At 45.1% G+C, this 18,253-nt stretch overlaps 1 long non-coding RNA gene and 1 pseudogene across 3 annotated transcripts in view; both read left to right on the top strand.

Moving 5' to 3' along the window:
• The window catches only part of LOC102988620 (uncharacterized), a 72,599-nt gene that overhangs the window by 46,414 nt on the left and 7,932 nt on the right, over nt 1-18,253 (top strand). For 2 of the 3 annotated variants that reach the window (XR_003680738.2, XR_449308.4), the window contains exons 8-10: nt 170-463; nt 4,730-4,948; nt 6,951-7,144. This is a non-coding gene — a long non-coding RNA (uncharacterized lncRNA). Of the gene's footprint in view, nt 1-169; nt 464-4,729; nt 4,949-6,950; nt 7,145-10,620; nt 11,753-18,253 lie in introns of those variants that run through there. The other variant, XR_008617961.1, reaches the window with a different exon arrangement.
• On the top strand, nt 3,068-3,161 carry LOC112062080 (uncharacterized; annotated as a pseudogene).

Raw genomic sequence — 18,253 nt, 5'->3', positions numbered from 1 at the left:
AGTTGCTTATAAATTTTGGAGATTAATCCTTTGTCAGTTGCTTCATTTGCAACTCTTTTCTCCCATTCTGAGGGTTGTCTTTTGGTCTGGTTTATGGTCTCCTTTGCTGTGCAAAAGCTTTTAAGTTTCATTAGGTCCCATTTGTTTATTTTTGTTTTTATTTCCTAAGGTTTGGTGTTATTCGTAGTTCCAGGGGTCTTGGAATGTATCCCCTGAGGATAAGGAGATGGGAGTGATGCGTTACAAATCCAGGAACGCCTGGAGCTGTCAGAAGCTGGAAGACGGATGGCGGGACCCTCATGCAGAGCTTCTGAAGGGAACCTCGTCCTGCTTACACCTTGATCTCGGATGTCTGGCCTTTAGAAATGTGAGGGTATACATTTCAACAGTCTTAGGAAAGTCATACAGACAGGACAGCGAATGAGATTTCTTCATGGATGGACGTGGGACACACAAGAGAACAGTAAGTATGGACTCGAAACATTTGGGCAGAGATGGAGAAGGCTGGCTGGCAGGGAGAAGGTTTCAAAGGAAGGTCAAATGTCCAGCATTGGACTTGCTGAATTGGAAATCTCATGAACATGGGTATTAATCACGTATCCATTAAGTATCCCAGTAGCCAGTTGGATAATGTGAGTCTGGAGCGGAGGTACTGAGGTAAATTTGAGGGTTGCTGGCAGATGACGGTGTTTTAAGAGAGCAGGCTTCGCTGGTCACCCAAGGAATCGAAAAGGTAGGAAAGGTGGCTTAAGAAAGGAGCCTGAGAGTCTTCAGTAGTAGGATGCTTGTGATTTATTTTTTAATTAATTAATTTAATTGAAGTATAGTTGGTTTACAATGTGTTCCAATCTCTGCTGTACAGCAAAGTGACTCAGTTATATGCATATAGACGTTCTTTTTTTTATATTCTTTTCCATTATGGTTTATCCTAGGCAATTGGATATAGTTCCCTGTGCTGTACAGTAGGACCTTGTTGTTTATCCATTCTAAACATAATAATAGTTTACATGATAGAGTGATTTATATATTTGCTCTTCATCTGTTCCTGGCACAGAGTTCCCAAAACCCTCGGCATTTCCTGTGTTAAGAGCCATAAAGGTGTCTTTTGTTGTATTCATGAGATGACGTTTGCAAATCACCTAAGGATGGGGGCTGATTTCCAGGGGATCCAGCCATGTACTGAAGAATGGGGCAGTCCCTTATTTGTTCCTCTGTTCTCAGGTTCTAGCAGAATGGTTGGCTTATGACGTGTATTAGTTAGCTGTGGCTGTGTAACAAATCATCACAAACTCACAAGTTTACAAGAACACATGTTTACTGTCTCCAGCTTCTGTGGGTCAGTTTAACTGGGTCCTCTGATTAGGATCTCACAAAACTGCAGTCAAGGTGTGCCCGGGGCTGGTGTCTCGTCTGAAGGCTCCACGGGGGAAGGATGCACTTCCGAGCTCATTCACGGGGTTGTTGGCCTAAGCAGCTGCATTCCTAGCTGGCCATCAGGCTGCCCTCAGTTCTCTGTCCTGCAGACCTCTTCATAGCGCAGCTCACAGCGTATTTCATCAAACCCAGCAACGGTGGGCGTCCATACAGAGAACCTGCTTATCAGACATAAGTCACAACCTTATGTAATATGATCACAGAAGTGACGTCTCCTCACCTTTGTCATCTCCTCTTGGTTAGAAACAAAACGCAGATCCCACGCACACTGTGTTTTGGTGTGGAGCAGATTATACAAGGACGTGAATATCCAGTGGGCACATCACTGGAACCGCTTAGAGTCTGTCCACCTCCTGGAAGAGACATAATACATGTTTCTTGAAAGAAAAATAATCATCGCTGATGGTAGAGCTGACATAGAGCCCAGCTTTCTGAGTGGGAGGTCAGTGTCTGTTGCCAGCTTCTGTCCTGAAAATAAGAACCCCCAGGACACTGGACAGCTGGGGAGAGAGGGGGAGTGGAGGAAAGGTCACATTACAAAGATGGGTGCACACGACCCCAAACCCTGACCGCCCCTCTGTTCTGAGAACCAGCTCCGTCCACCTTCTAATCAAATCTAGCCCATTCTTTTATAATGTCTCACAAGAAATTTAAAATGTGTTCAATTGTAGACTTGGCTTTTTGAAAGATCTCCCATGATTGTTGTTTCATACATCATAATAAAAACAGACTTTATAGGGTTTCTTTCCCAACGTTTGTTACATTTTAAACAGTAAGAGATCCAGTGAGACACCTTCCCCCCCGCCCCCACCACAATGGGCTCCCAACGCAGAAACAAACTTGAAATGTCGGATCCACTTTACAAGATGTTTATTCAGCTGGAGAACAAACACTGCTTCAGTGAACTTCAGAAACAACGGGGATAAAAACCTTCCATACACTTGGCATAATTTAATTAGCCTCTGTTTTTCAAGCTGCATGGAGACAGAAGTCAACATTTGTGCAAATCCAAAAATGAAATTTTGGATTATCATTTTAATAGACACCCAGGAAACATTACCCTGAAGTACTTGATGTTTCCAGAAACTCTAATGAATGTTTTACACGCATTCTTTTTTTTTAATTTTCTTTTTATATTGGAGGACAGTTGATTAATAATGTTGTGGTAGTTTCAGGTGTACAGCAAAGTGATTCAGTTATACATATACACGTATCTATTCTTTTTCAAATTCTTTTCCCGTTTAGGTTATTACAGAATATTCAGCAGAGTTCCCTGTGTTATACAGTAGGTCCTTGTTGGTTACCTATTATATGCTTTCTGTCATTTTCTTTTGTATCTGGGTTAAAACATATTTGCCTTCGTCTATGGTTTGCAGAAGTACCATTTACATTAGGGACCAGATCATTGTCTGCGGTGGGGCCCATCCTGGGCATTGTAGGATGCTTGGCGGGGCCCCTGGATGCTACACACTAGATTCCAGTAGAATCATCCGTTCTTGGAAACCAAAAATGTTTCCAGACGTTGCCAGATATCCCTTGGGGGAGAAAATCATTCTGGGTTGAGAATCACTGATGATGGATAGAAGACTGGAAGAAAAGTCCCCCCAGATTTTTATTTCAGGAGAACCGCATAGTGTTCGCTTAGGCAGCACATATACTAAAATTGGAACGATACAGAGAAGAGAAGCATGACCCCTACGCAAATTTGTGACGCGTTCCATATTTTTAATAAATAAAAAAAAATAATAATAAATGCTGGTGTACTCACAAACGACAGAAAACCACATAATACATCCCGGTATCACTCTTTCCAGTTAGAAGCTTCAGGCTGCATTATCACCAGCACCTGGCATTGATATTTACTTACAGAGCGGGTCTTGTTTTCACTCGCTTTGACTTGAGGTGGATCCGGGCTATGGTGTTTCATCTCCCCTAAAATGTGCCATAGCCAAACTCACTTTCCTCAGCAGACCCTGTATTTGGAGTCTCCCCCAAGTCTTCAGACGTTTGGGGTCTGTGTGGGGTCTTCACCACCCCCAGTGTCCAAAGGTGGAGGCTTATTAAGATACGGAGGACCCTGGGCTGTTTCTTTGTTTTCGGGTCAAACTCATTTCCCTTTTATTAAAGTCCAAGCTGCATTACATGGTTTGGTGCTCAACAAAGGAAAACTTGTTCGAATAAAAGGTAATATGTCTTCATCAGTATTTCCAGGTGACTGTTTACAATCAAGTAACAGTGTCAGTAAATCCTTCGGAAGCCCGTCCATGGCGTTTGCACTTTGTCAAGGCCCGGTTCCTCTGGAGGGGAGATTCCCAGTTCATTTAAAGTTGGTCTAAATTCCTGGATGGCATAGGGGTAGATCTCCTTATGAGGTCCCGCTTCGTCCTTAACAGCCTCTAGGATGCGAACGGCACTAGCAAAATCATTTAAGCGTCTGCATGCCCGCAAAGCAGCATCAGCGATTTGGGCTTCTGGAACCAGATCGTAGCCAACAAGTGTGTTCATCCCTTCACGCTATTCCCAAGCAGCGATATCTGGCTTATCGAAGCATGTCACCCAGCGAGCATCAAACTCCTCGTCTGTCTCACGTGGCCCACGGGAGTCGCCGCGAATAGACTGGAGGGCGGCGGCAGGGCTGGAGGCCGGAGGCGGGTGCAGGAGGCCTCGAGAGCCGGTCCAGGCGACTGCGGCGCCTGCTATACGGAGCACCAGCCGGCAGCGCAGCCCGGCATGATGGCGATGGCGGCACACGCCATAAGCCCCCGGGCTGTTTCAAATCTCACGTAATATGAAGAAGACTTTATGCCCATAAATTCCTGAGTAAGGCGTTAAGAAGGTGACAGATTCAACTGTACCAGCATTAATTCATTAAACGCCCATTTTCCGACAGACCTAGAAATGAAATATTTAAGTCTTCCATCGTGTGGCATCCTAGCCAGGTTTATAAAAACGATCAAGTGTTTTGTCCCTTGATACGGAAAATCAAGGGCTTTACGTACGCCCAATCGTGTCTACCAAACACGCTGTCTTAGATTTCCATGGAATAATTTCTAGCAACATTCAATTGTAGTGTTTGGGGTTTTTTTTTTAAGGGGAAGGTGCCCAACGGAAGAGTGGATATAATAATACATCACAAAGAAATTTTCGTAAATCCACGGGAATTAGAAACCCAGTGGGGTCTAGGGTAAAGGGCCGCAGAGATTCAGTAATCAGGGCAAAGATAACACACAACAGAAAGTCATTTTTGCCAAGTTTCTCCAGAGCCCTACAGTGACACGATACCGCCTCCTTGCAGGAAGAGTTCCTGGATGCTGAACCACCTGTGAGGCTGATGTGACACCCATCCTTCAGCCCAGGGAAATGGAAACGGGACCGGAACAGCAGGGGGAAATGTTCTAATCATGCAGGAGAGTGAACTCTGGGACTACGTAAACCAGACCATGACATGCATATACCTAAGAGAACGATGAAGGTTTCAGTGAAGATAAGACCCCACCTTTTCATGACTACAAAGGTAAGATGTGAGCTGTCACCCGAATTTGATAAATAGCTCCCTCACGTTCCCTCCAGAGGTGGAAACTTGGCACGTGAGGATCAAAACCTTTTATTCCTCCGGGGACCCCGGAACCACACGATACGTACAAATGCAGCCCCAAATAGCCCATCTTTGTATTCTAATCACATCTTTTCTTAAGAGTCTCACAGCACCCTTCGGTCAGCTTATGTTGCAATTAAGTTGTTTACGGTATAGAAGGGAATGTGTCCAAATCTCTCTTGGCATCTGTGCACGTCTCGGGCTGGTCCTGTTTCTCTAACCCTTCCAGGTCTGGCGTTCCGTGGTTCTCATCCACGCTCCTGTGAATTAGGATGAGTTTGGATTCCCTGGCGGTCTGGTCCAGCGGTTGTGACTCTGCTTCCACTGCAGGGGGCACAGGTTCGATCTCTGGTTGGGGAGCTAAGATCCCGCTCTTGTAGAAGGTCACAAGATCTTCTTGGCCATGATTATCAGAGGTGTGGCAAGAAAATAAAAACAAAAGAAAAAAACCCTCCAGTTTTGTGATTTTCCGTGAATATTCCTAGAACTGGAGTGATCATGCAATATATCATCCAAGCTGAGATGGAAACGGGGGAGCTTGTCGTAAGTTCATGGGCACAGGTATAAACTGGGACTGCCCAGGCAAGCCAGGGCATAGGGTCACCTCACCAAGAGTCGAAAAGGAAATGAAATATATGTATACATATACCGACACACACACACACATCCATTGGACTATCATTCAGCCATAACGTGGAATGAAATTCTTATACCAGCTACAATGTGGATGAACCTCAAAAACAAGACGTTAAGTGAAAGAAGCCAGACACAGAAGACCACACGTTGTAGGAAATGTCCTGAATAGTTCAATCCAAAGAAACAGAAAGATACCTGGCTGCCTAGGGCTGGGGAGAATGGGGATGGACTGGGGATGGGTATAGGGTTTCCTTTTGGGGTGATGAAAATGTTCTGGAACAAGATCATGGTGATGGTTGCAAAACATGGTGAATGTCCCAAATGCCATCGAATTGTTCTCTTTGATTGATTGATTTGGGGTTATGTGAATTTCACCTCCATAAAAATAAAAAGGAAATGAAGCCATGGTGAGATTCTCTTGGCCGCCATCAGGAGTTCAAAAATGCAATATCATAAATAAATAAATAAATAAATAAAAACGCAATATCATAAGTAAATAAATGCAATATAATAAATAAATAAATAAAGATGCAACATCATTAATTAATTAATTAAAAATGCAATATCATAAATAAGTAAATAAATGCAATGTCACTTTAACGTATCCCCATAACCCTTATTCTACTGGGTCATCAGGAAGAGTTTAAGGTGATAATCATTGCACACATCATCAGCATGGCTCCTATTTTCCCACTATATCTTCCGAGGGGATCTGTGTGCACCCAGAAGTGATTTTTGCCTCATTTCACCTCTGCTGGCAACATCGCACCCATCACCATCACCCAGCAGAAACACCCATCCCTCTGTAAATGCTGCAGCTCAAGGAGACCGCCCCCCATCCTGAACGCCTGTTCCTTCCTTTCCACCCACCCTATCGGGCTCAAGCTCTTTAGAGCTGCCAGCCCAGGGGGGTCTCACACAGCAGGGGTTCAAGACACACGTGCTCACTCAAATTGAACTGAAATGAGGAAATCCTGACGTTGACCCCCAAAATGTAAAATTTGCATAGAATCCCTGGTAGTGATACCGAGAAGGACCCTGTGGGGCTCCTGGCCACAAAAGCTTTTCTGTGTCCCGCACTTCTTGGTTGCAGGAAATAGGCTACCTTCAGCCCCCATGACCTTCCCTGAGTTCCAACGGGCAGGTTCAAACAGTTGCTAATCAGGGAAGGAGGAGATGCAGAGACAAGGGAGGAGGAGTGAGGAAAGAACAGTGCAGCCGTGGGGCAGGGTCCTGGTTCCCCCTCGAGGGATACACATGACAATGTCTTTGATTTCTTCTGCAGACACCGAAACCCCAGCAGGTGGGAGAAGTCAACTGCATGCCGCCCACCAGCACGCAGACCCAGACCAGTTGGAACCAGAAGGTCGATGATGCTGACTTCTGATGACCTCACCGCCAACCAATCAGAAGAGTGTCCACGAGCCGATCACACCCTCTTTGAACCATCGCTATAAAACCCTTCACTACCCCCTCCAGGTCAGGACACACAGTTTTTTTGTTTAATATTTATTTATTTATTTTTGGCTGCGTTGGGTCTTTGTTGCTGGGCGCGGGCTTTCTCTAATTGTGGCGAGCTGTGGCTACTCTTCGTTGCAGTGCATGGGCTTCTCATTGTGGTGGCTTCTCTTGTTGCGGAGCATGGGCTCTAGGCCTGTGGGCTTCAGGAGTTGTGGCTCATGGGCTCAGGAGTTGTGGCTCGCGGGTTCTAGAGCACAGCCTCAGTAGTTGTGGTGCATGGGCTCAGTAGTTGTGTCTTGCGGGCTCTAGAGCTCAGGCTCAGTAGTTGTGGCACGTGGGCTTCAGTAGTTGTGGCTCACGGGCTCTAGAGCGCAGGGTCAGTAGTTGTGGCGCACGGGCTTAGTTGCTCCGCGGCATGTGGGATCTTCCCGGACCAGGGCTCGAACCCGTGTCCCCTGGATTGGCAGGCAGATTCTTAACCACTGCGCCCCCAGGGAAGTCCCCGGGACACAGAGTTTTGAGAGCATTAGCCTCCTGTGGCCCCCTTTGCCTGGCAAAGCAATAAAGCTATTCTCTTCTGCTTCACCCCAAACTCGGTCTCCAAGAATTAATTTGGTGTCAGGGCACGGAGGCCAGATTTGGCTTCAGTAGGAAACATCACATCCACCAGCAATGCTGTCCACTAGCACCAACCAGTGGGAAATGAAATACTGGCTGTTGGAAGCCAGATGTTTTCTCTCTCACCACCCCTGTGGACCACAAGGATCAGCTGAGAGATCTTAGGAACAAAAAGGTGCAACTCAATCTTTCCACCATAAGATGGGTGCGTGTGTCATTTTATCAGAGGTAGAGATCCATCTTTAAGGCAATCACAGCTTTGCAAATTTTCAGCTCCATGCTGCTGGCTAAAGAAGAGGTCGCTCATTCTCTTCCGTGAAATCAGCCACTGCGGTCAAGCTAACGGAAAGGCTGCAGTAGAAAGAATCTTTGATTGGGCTGCTTTGGCATTTCTGGGATGCCAGCCCTCCTGCGTGTATTGCGTATTTCGCAGGGATGCCTTTGTCTCCCTTTGGAAAAGGGAGAGACAGAATTCCCTTCAGTTAGCTGTGAATCTGGGTGTCCACAGAAAACACAGATGTTTATGTGAAAGACAGAAACCATCCCGTGACATTCAGGCAATATTTCCTCCCCAAAGACTTTATTTTCAGAACCAGATCTTTCATTGGGGGGCTGGGGTGGGGGGCGGAGGGCGCCGTGGGGCTTGCGGGATCTTAATTCCATGACCAAACCTGGGCCCACGGCAGTGAAAGTGCTGAGTCCTAACCACTGGACCACCGGAAATTCCCTAGGACCGAATCTTCTATAATTTTCCTGTTGCAATCAGAAGATCAATGTCAAAGTGGTATCAGCAGCTTTGCCTCACAGAGCAGTGGAGAGAAGGGAAGTCTTATTTGAATAACAGATGTGGTCAGGGACGTGACCTGGCTTGGCTGAAACTCTTACCAGATGCCACAGTGTTATACAATACAGGAAACACAGGGTCCTCTTTTGGTTTTGTCCTAAACGGTATTCATGGATTTAATGTGATATATGTTAGAAGGTGTATATATATAAACATATTGGCTCGTACATATTAGAATAATTCTGGCAGTGTGCTCACGTTCATATCAGGACTTGTTAAAATGTGTTAGTGCTCCTACACTAATACACTGCACTCTCAAATAGCCAACAAAATTAGGATAGTCTGTAGTCTATGGTCATGAGTATGATGTTGCCTCAATGTTTAACCAGTGGCAAATGTGTGCAAAACCCTGTGCCTGAAAGACATTTCAGTTACAAAATAAACGAGTCAAGAGTATGAAAAGTGCAGTGTGGCGAATATAGTCAGTAACTATGTAATAACTTTGTATGGTGACATCGTAACAAGACTTACCATGGTGACCATTTTGAAATGTTTAGAAATAGTGAATCACTGTGTTGTGTACCAGGAATAACGTAGTGTCATAAGTCAATTATACTTCAGAAACAAACAAAAAAACCCATAGAAAAAAATCGGATGAAGGCAGTCAAAAGGTACAGTTATAAGATAAATAAGTACTGTGTTTGTGATGTACAGCATGAAAAATAGAATGAACACCTGCCGGGTCTTCTGTACAAAAGTTGTAAAGATAGTCGATCCTAAGAGTTCTCACCACAAGACAGAATTTTTTTCTATATCTTTAATTTTGTATCTATATGAGATGATGGGTGTTCACTAAACTTGTGATAATTATTTCATGAAGTATGTAAGTGAAATCATTGTGCTGTACACCTTACACTTATACAGTGCTGTGTGTCAACTATATCTCAATAAAACAGGAAGAAGGAAAAAAATGCTAATTGGAGTAGATTTTTCCTACAAGGAAATGTAAATCATTAAACTGCTTCCCCAAGAAAAGTGATATGAAAATAGAATTTCAGAGACAAAAAAAAAATGAATGAAGAACTTCTGACCTGTTAAAATGAGTTTGTTCAAGTATTTTTATATGGATTATGGTGGGAATCCAAATGGATCCATTTCAGAGACTGATGAAATTTTCATGTCAGTGTTCACAATTTTCTGTAAACTATATATTTTACAACTATTGAGACTTATGATGAGGAATTTTAGCGGTCAACAAAAATTTCTGAGAAGGGATATAAGTTTTCAAAATTTACTTAAGACCACTGATTTAGAATCAACCAAAACAATATGAAACTTGGTCCTAATTTAACAGCACGTACTTTACATAAGAGATATTTTTGTTTTTAGCTAAAAGAAGGAGCTTCTGAGCACTCTCATATCCTATTCAACTACAGTTGTTTTTTATTTTATTTTATTTATTTATTTATTTATTTTTGCGGTACGCGGGCCTCCCTCTGTTGTGGCCTCTCCCGTTGCGGGGCACAGGCTCCGGACGCGCAGGCTCAGCGGCCACGGCTCACGGGCCCAGCCGCTCCGCGGCACGTGGGATCTTCCCGGACCGGGGCGCGAACCCGGTTCCCCTGCATCGGCAGGCGGACGCGCAACCACTGCGCCACCAGGGAAGCCCCTACAGTTGTTTTTTAAATTGTACATTATGTACGTAACTGTGAGACAATTTAGCAGAATCGTAAAAGAAGAAAACCTTGTTTTACTAAACTTAGCAGAAAATGGATACGGTTTAATTGTATTATTATGTCTAAGACTGATGAATTAGAGCTGAAAACAAAATTGCTTCCCCAAGAAGGGGCAGGGTTACGGAACAGAAGAGACAGAGAGGAGAAAAAAGGTGGAAGAGAAAATTCACTTGATTTACAAGGGTTTAAAGGAAGAAAATTGGGGGAGTCCCGTCATGGACTAGAGAGATTGCATCTTGCCAGTGGCTGGTTAGAAGCCACCTTGGTGCGAATCACCCGTCCTTTTGCCAAAGGTGAGGATGAAACAGCTCAGGGAGCGAACCATTCTGCCTGAGTGTGTCTAATGTTATTTTCAGAGACGCCGACTCAGCCTGCATGGAGGGACCATGAGCTGGATTTCAGGAAAAGCCCAGAAGAGTCCACATTTCTCTCAGGATGTGCCCGGGAGAGCATCCACAAGCCTGGAAACACTTAACCATCCCTTGCTTACTTGAGAAAAGTCAGAAAGGATTATTGAAACAGATTGGAATGTTGAACCAAACTTATAAGTGTTCCTAAGCCGTGTTCATTAACCAAAAAAGATGCTGAAACAGGAAAAACAATGAACCTGGGAACGTAGCTATGATTACACCCCTCCACCCCCAAAGGGGAAAAAGGAGTTGTGAATATTTAAGAGAACAGAATATGTTGGTCATTGACAGCGAAGAAAATAAGAGAGAAGTTGTCCAAGGAAAAGACTCCAAAGGTAATTTTCTTGGAGGGCTGAAAGAAAAGATGCCAAAAAAATCAAACCAAGAGCTCTTATCAGTTATGATGTCAGGTCTTTGGGTGACTGTGAAATGCATTTTTTCATCAGATGAAGACAGGGCTTGGAATTCAACACATCTATTGCACAAATACGGTTTGACCACCTAGTGCATGTAGGTCAGTGTGGGCAGAAGTTTAGTAAAAATGGAAATGTGACCTGTAGGGACGGGAAGGGTTCCATGGATGCTTAAATCCTATTGAGAGTGTGATGCTTCCTGCTTCCTACTTCCAGAAAGGAGATAGCTTCAAGGTGAGGTAGTGATTCATTTTTGCAGACCAGTTGCAGCCAAGTGCATCATAACTCTTTGGATGCAGTTGGACAGAGAGAAATTAGGAAACAAATTGCTGTGATGATCTCACATTCAGAGGCTACTCCAATTACCCAAAATGACATGATAGGGACAAAATTGGGGGTAGATCTAGAGTTAAGGTCTGGCAGAGTGGTTTTTCTCATGAAAGCCTGGAGACTCCTCTGCATTGGGAGCCCAAGATCCCCACACCAACCCCAACAGCTCAATGTAAATGCAAAGATTTTCAAGTGTCACATGAGGAGCTTCCAAGAAAAGTTTCCGGTGGGGAAAGAAAATGCACATTGGAGGAGATGGATTTCCCTGGAAATGTGTCTATTAGGAGGGCAGTCAGATGTTGATTCATCATCGTCAAACTAGGTCCTTTTGTGTATCCTCAGTCAGAAGCATGCCCCATGCTTTTCCTAGAAAGTAAAAAGCATGGTTTGTTGTTTTTTTTTTTTTTTGCAGTACGCGGGCCTCCCACTGTTGTGGCCTCTCCAGTTGCGGAGCACAGGCTCCGGACGCGCAGGCGCAGCGGCCATGGCTCACGGGCCCAGCCGCTCCGCGGCATGTGGGATCCTCCCGGACCGGGGCGCGAACCCGGTTCCCCTGCATCGGCAGGCAGGCGCGCAACCACGCCCAGCCGCTCCGCGGCATGTGGGATCCTCCCGGACCGGGGCGCGAACCCGGTTCCCCTGCATCGGCAGGCAGACGCGCAACCACTGCGCCACCAGGGAAGCCCCCAAAGGCATGGTTTTTAACTCACCCCAGTCGGTGGAGTTTAAAGCACTTTTATTTGAAAGTCACTCCTCTGGTCCCAGGGAAATTCTGAAGCTGAGTTTCCTTCCTCTGATTGTTAGAGAAATTATATTTGGAGGGTGTAAACTGGAAGTCATGACAATTCAGGCATTGTTTCTCTGGAACCGTTAGACGTATATTTTAACATGTATTTTTTTTCCCTCCATGTGTTGGTTTAAATATAGTTGTTTGTTCTAAAGTTGGTGGTAGCTGGAAGCTAAATCACAGGCTTGCTGCATCCGGCATGGGAAGCAGTCGTCTCCTGCTCACACAGAGAAGGTCATCCTTTTCCTGGCACTCAGTTCTGAATGGTACTCCAGGTGTGTGTCAGGCACAGAGCCGATGTCATAGAGAAAACAGTTGGAGATTCAGGGAGGTATCTGCTCCTCTGATATGTTGGGTCATAATCAGCTTGATGCCTACCAATGACCAGAGGGTTCAACGGGGCATTACCTTGAACATCAGTTACTGCACTTTCAGAAAGCTCGTAGGACACATCCTGGGGGCATAGCCATTTAGTGTCCCCCTTCAGAAAAGTAGGGCTGTGGGCTGGAGTGTCCAGCCCTCTTCCCGTACGCCTGGGAGATGCTTTAGGGTTGACCCCCACCATTCTTTGAAATCATCCATAACTCACACTTCAGAGGGCTTAACCCAAATGAAATCTGTGCATGTGGAAGCTCTAACTGACTACATACTGAAGCAGTTTCCATAGTAGGTGTATTCGAATAGATGTATGACTGATAGATGATAGCTAGATGGATAGATGATAGATAAATAAATGATAAATGATAGATGACAGATGATAGAGATAGATGATAGATAAACAACTAGATGATAGATAGATGATAGATATAGATAGATGAAAGAGAGAGATAGGTATAGATAGATTGTTTATAGATACATGATAGGGATAGTTAAATAGATAAATAGAAAGATGATAGGGTTGATAACTAGATAGATGATAGATATATAGATATGGATGAATAGGTAAATGAATAGATGGGTGGATGAATGGGTGGAGAGAGAGATGATGCATGGATAGATATATAGATGCATATATATGGATGGATGGACAGATAGACAAATGGATGAAAAGACAGATGGATAGATGGATGGATGTATAGATAGATTATATAGAGAGATAGAGGATAGATAGGTAGATAGAGGATAGGTAGATAGATACTTAGTTGATAGATGGAGGGATGGATGATAGATAAATGATAGATAGAAAGATGATAAAGATGATAAATGATAGATGATAAAAAGATGATAGAGATAGATGATAGATACATTTAATGATAGATGAAATAGAGAGATAGGTAGAGATAGATAGTTTATAGAGACATGATAGGGATAGCTAAACAGATAAATAGAAAGATGATAGAGATAAGTAAATAGATGATAGATAGATGGATAGATAGATAGATAGAGATTTTCTAGGTCTCTGCTGTTGAGTTAATTATTTTGGAACCATGCTCGCACTTATATTCAAACCATGCTTATTAAAATCCGAGACGTGAGAGCACAAAGGATCATGCAGAGTCCTAGGAGGTACATTATATGTAGGGTTACTTTCATCCAGAACTAAAAGTCCACCACAAAATGGCAGCACCCAAGTGTCCCCCAACCCCTCTCTCTATGACTCTGCATCATTAATCTGTCAATGTCAATTCAAAGAGCATTTTATTAGAGAATCACCCACCACCATGAACAAAGCACAGCCCTCCCACCCATGAGAGCAGCAAGTCAAGGGCTGACAGGGTCCAGGCAGGACCTTGGACCTGTCAAGGTCCAAGAATGACCTTGAGAATGTTAATTGGAGAATGTTACCCACCCCAGCACCCACCCAGAGGAAACCAGTCAGAAACAAATTCACGGGTCATCTTGGCAAAAACAAACGCTGAAGAATGTAAAACACAGCCTGCACGTGTCCATATGTGCTTTCCCTTGCTCCTGAGGGCGGGGGCAGAAACCCACCCCAAACACCGTAGTCAGGGACAATCAGGGTCTTTGCAAAGCCTCCCTGTCCAGCCAGTGCTCACTCAGTTTTTTGAGGGGCCTATAACACAAGCGTATGGTGGGCTACAAAATCCATTTGCCCCAGTGATAGAAAATTATAGTGCTAAACACCCAGAGATGGTATGTTACTCAGCTCAGGCTGCCATAATGTAGTACCACATATGGGGGGCCCTTAAACAACAGACATTTATTTACTCAGTCTTAGAGGCTGGAAGTCTGAGATCAAAGAGCCAGAGTGGTTGGTTTCCGGTGGGGACTCTCTTCTTGGTTTGTAGATGGCTGCCTTCCTGCTGTGTCTTCATATTGTGGAGAAAGAGAGAGAGTGAAGGTATCTCTTCTTCTAAGGACACTAATCCTGTCGGATCAGGGCCTCACCCTCATGACTTCATTTCACCTTAATTGCTTCCTTTCTCCAAATACACCTGTGCTGGGAGTTAGGGCTTCAACCTATGAATTTCGGAGGAACTCAAACACTCAGTCCATAATAGATGGAACTATCCCACGGTACACATTCTGTGTGTTGAAAGTGAGATTCCCCCCACCCCTTCATGAGCCTAACAAAACACTTCGCAAAGTATTTGTCAGAAGTAAAAAAAAAAGAAAAATCATCCACATCAGGTGGCCCGCCTCCAATTTCTTTTGCAAATTTTATTTTCAGTTTTTTTTGTATGTGGGTTCAATGCAGAAGGCAGTCCTGTACATGGTTTTATTTTCTTTTCAGCTGTTAGTGTTTCTCCAGGCAGGGCATGTGGGTCAGTGTAGCAGTTTGAACCCAGTAGGAGTTCAAATTTTAAAAATGGTTGCTGGGACGTCCGTGGTTAAGACTCTACGCTTCCACTGCAGGGGGCATGGGTTCTATCCCTGGTCGGGGAGCTAAGATCCAAAAAAATTGGTGCCCATTTGATTGGGTTTTAACGTGAACGTTCACAGTGGTGTATGCGCCTGACGGTGGGATAAAAGTTGAGTTTGCGCATGTGCTGGACAGAGGTATCCATGGTAACCATCGGTCAGCAATAAGTAGTGGACACTAGTGTTCTTTCCAGGAGCACAGTAGGAGCTCGGTTACAATGGGGTCAGACGCCCAGATTACCAGACTCCCTTTTAGACATACTCAGCGCCACTCGTTCTGTGTTTTTATCTGTCGGCTACTCTGATGGGTTTGCCGGCCTCCTGCCGAGCTGGGAGGATGGTAGCCGTAAATTTAGGGTAAACAGGTCATTCTGTTCAGGAGCTCCTGGGTACCTTTTGAATAAATGCATGGTGGTCCTTCATCCATCTCCAAGAGTTCTCCAAGCTGATGTGTGGCTGAGAGGTTAGGTGCATAGAGCTGACCTTCCGACCCCAGGATGAAGCCTTGAATCTGGGGCTGGGGTTTGGTTGGGGACCGGCTGGTCTGAGCTCGTGTTGGAGCCGAGGCCGGCCTCGTGCACCCGCACGTGGCTGGCACTGGGGGCTGCATCCTGCAGTCCGCCTGCTCCTGGTTGTCCTGGTCAGGGCCGAATGGCCAGCCACGAGAACCCTCCCCTGTCTCACCCCCATCCCGCATCTGGCTCTGGCCTGGGTTATCGTCTTTATTAACCTTTGTGTGTCTGGGTGTCTGAATGTGTATGTTTCTGCGTGAGTCTATATCTGTGTGTTTGTGTATGCACATGTATTTGTGTGCATATGTGTTCGTATGCAGGCATGTGTTTAGGTTTGCGTGTATGCATGTGTGTTTGTACATGTGTTTGGGTGTATGTGTACGCATGCGTGTGTTTCTGCATGACTTTATGCATGCATGTATGTACGCATGAGCTGGTTTACTTACCTGTCTGTGTGTATCATCAAAAGCAGTCTTCTCCTTCCCATCTCCGTTTTTTCCTGCATTCTTTCTCACTCCCTAAATGCCGTTCCAAATAACAAGGAAAAGAACAAGCTCATTAAAATGTGCCTTGTTTGTGGAGTGAACTGCACACCTCAATGGCATTTGTTATTAGGTTGGGAACAGAGACTTTTTTTTTTTTTTTTTTTTTTTTTTTTTTGTGGTACGCGGGCCTCTCACCGCTGTGGCCTCTCCCGGTGCGGAGCACAGGCTCCGGACGCGCAGGCTCAGCGGCCGTGGCTCACGGGCCCAGCCGCTCCGCGGCACGTGGGATCTTCCCGGACCGGGGCACGAACCCGCGTCCCCTGCATCGGCAGGCGGGCTCTCAACAGCTGCGCCACCAGGGAAGCCCCGAACAGAGACTTTGGAATCCATCTCCCAGGACAGTTTGAGAGGTTTAAAATAAATCCTGAGTTCCACCACACCTTCAAACATATTTCCAACAGGAAAAAAAAATGTTTACCCAGAGAAATGTCTGACAGATAAATGAGAACTTCTTCAGTGCCTAGAGACCGTATCTCAAACTTCATGCAACAAACACACCCACACTAATGTGTTCATGTATAAATATTACGGGATGGGTGTTGGTAATGGATTTCCCTGCAGGACATTAAGATTCCGTTGGATATCTCCATGTGCACCCTGGTTAATCTAGTCTGAAGTGTACGCTGTCTCATAAACACACAAACACACACACACACACACACACACATGCGCGCGCACACACACACACACACAGAAACGTCTTGAAACCCAAATTCATCACTTCTATCCATCATCCAGCTCATGGTGACCTCTGAGAAAGATAAACACGTACTAGGCACTTCCAAATTTTACATATGGTTAAACTCAGAGCCAGGAGATACATGGATAGCTTTGTCCCACGGATAATATAACTTTGAATCACGCTCTCCTTGCAGAGATAGATTTCGGGGTGATGCAAGTCAGGTCTACAAGGAACAGAAGGAAAAAAAAAAACAACAACGCATCATGGTGACAATTATTGTGAGCGTAGCACCTAGTCAGTGAGAGCTACAGAGGATGTGGGAAGAGAAAAAACGATCCCTAAAAATCACAAGACAGAAATGAGCCCTTGCCTGGGGCGGATGGTGGAGGCAGACAGCTCAGGTATTAGACACAGCAAGCGTCAAGATTTATCATCTTGGAGGAGGTTCGTGCTCTGCTCCGTACCTCTGGGCAGACAGCTGCGCCTTAGCCCTTCCAGGGGAGGTGATGTAACTGGTCCTGGAAAAGGCAGGCGAAGGCTGAGTGCTGCTAAGATGAAAACCTGTGGTGTCTGCAGAAAGTTGGGAGGAGATCTTACCCCTTTTTCGGCTTTATCTATCACCTTCCTTTCCAAAAGCCCTCCCCCAGGGCGTTTGCATTGTCCTTGTAAAATCTCCAAATGTCACGGCCTCCAGGGGAGAAGATGTAGCCTGTTGGAAAATGTTGTTTTTGCAAATGCATCCTTTTTTAAGATAACCTCATGCGGCCACAAAGAGGGTCTCGTCAGCAGTCCAGACTTACTCATCTCTCTGGAGAAAAAAAAAACAACAACACTCAGGGAACTTTCCCAAAGTGACCCTTGGAGCATTTGGCATGCCTGGCCGATGGTAACTGCAGTGGGGCTATTGTTAAACTATGTCCTGTCAAGTCACTTCCTGATGGTAAAGGAAGAGCCGACATTGACCATTTGCGCAATTGCCAGAATCGGCTTCTCTTGCTGCCTCCTAGGGAATGCCATCTTCTGGGCTCTGACAAGCAGCAGAGATGTCTGGACAGCTGGTTGTACCCAGGAATTCCTGGGGAGAGAGACGTCCAACTAGATCTCACGTTTTCCACTCTGGATGCACATCACCTCGTCTTGAAAAAAGCGTTTCCAAAAAGTTACAATAATTTTCTGGCTGACACCAAAAGCACAGGCAACAGAAGAAATAAATAAATAATCAAATGGGGCTTCACCCAAACTAAAAACTTTTGTGCATCAAAAGACACTCAAGTGGCATGGACATAGATACGCTACCACCTGTAAAATCGATAGCTAGTGGGAAGCAGCCGCATAGCACAGGGAGATCAGCTCGGTGCCTTGTGACCACCTAGAGGGGTGGGATAGGGAGGGTGGGAGGGAGGGAGACGCAAGAGGGAGGGGATATGGGGATATATGTATATGTATAGCTGATTCACTTTGTTATACAGCAGAAACTAACACACCAT

The sequence above is a fragment of the Physeter macrocephalus genome, chromosome 7 (genome assembly GCF_002837175.3).
Source record: "Physeter macrocephalus isolate SW-GA chromosome 7, ASM283717v5, whole genome shotgun sequence".
NCBI classification, from domain to species: Eukaryota; Metazoa; Chordata; class Mammalia; order Artiodactyla; family Physeteridae; genus Physeter; species Physeter macrocephalus.
Note: the sequence above shows the minus strand (reverse complement) of the source record. Positions and strands in the feature narration are given on the sequence as shown.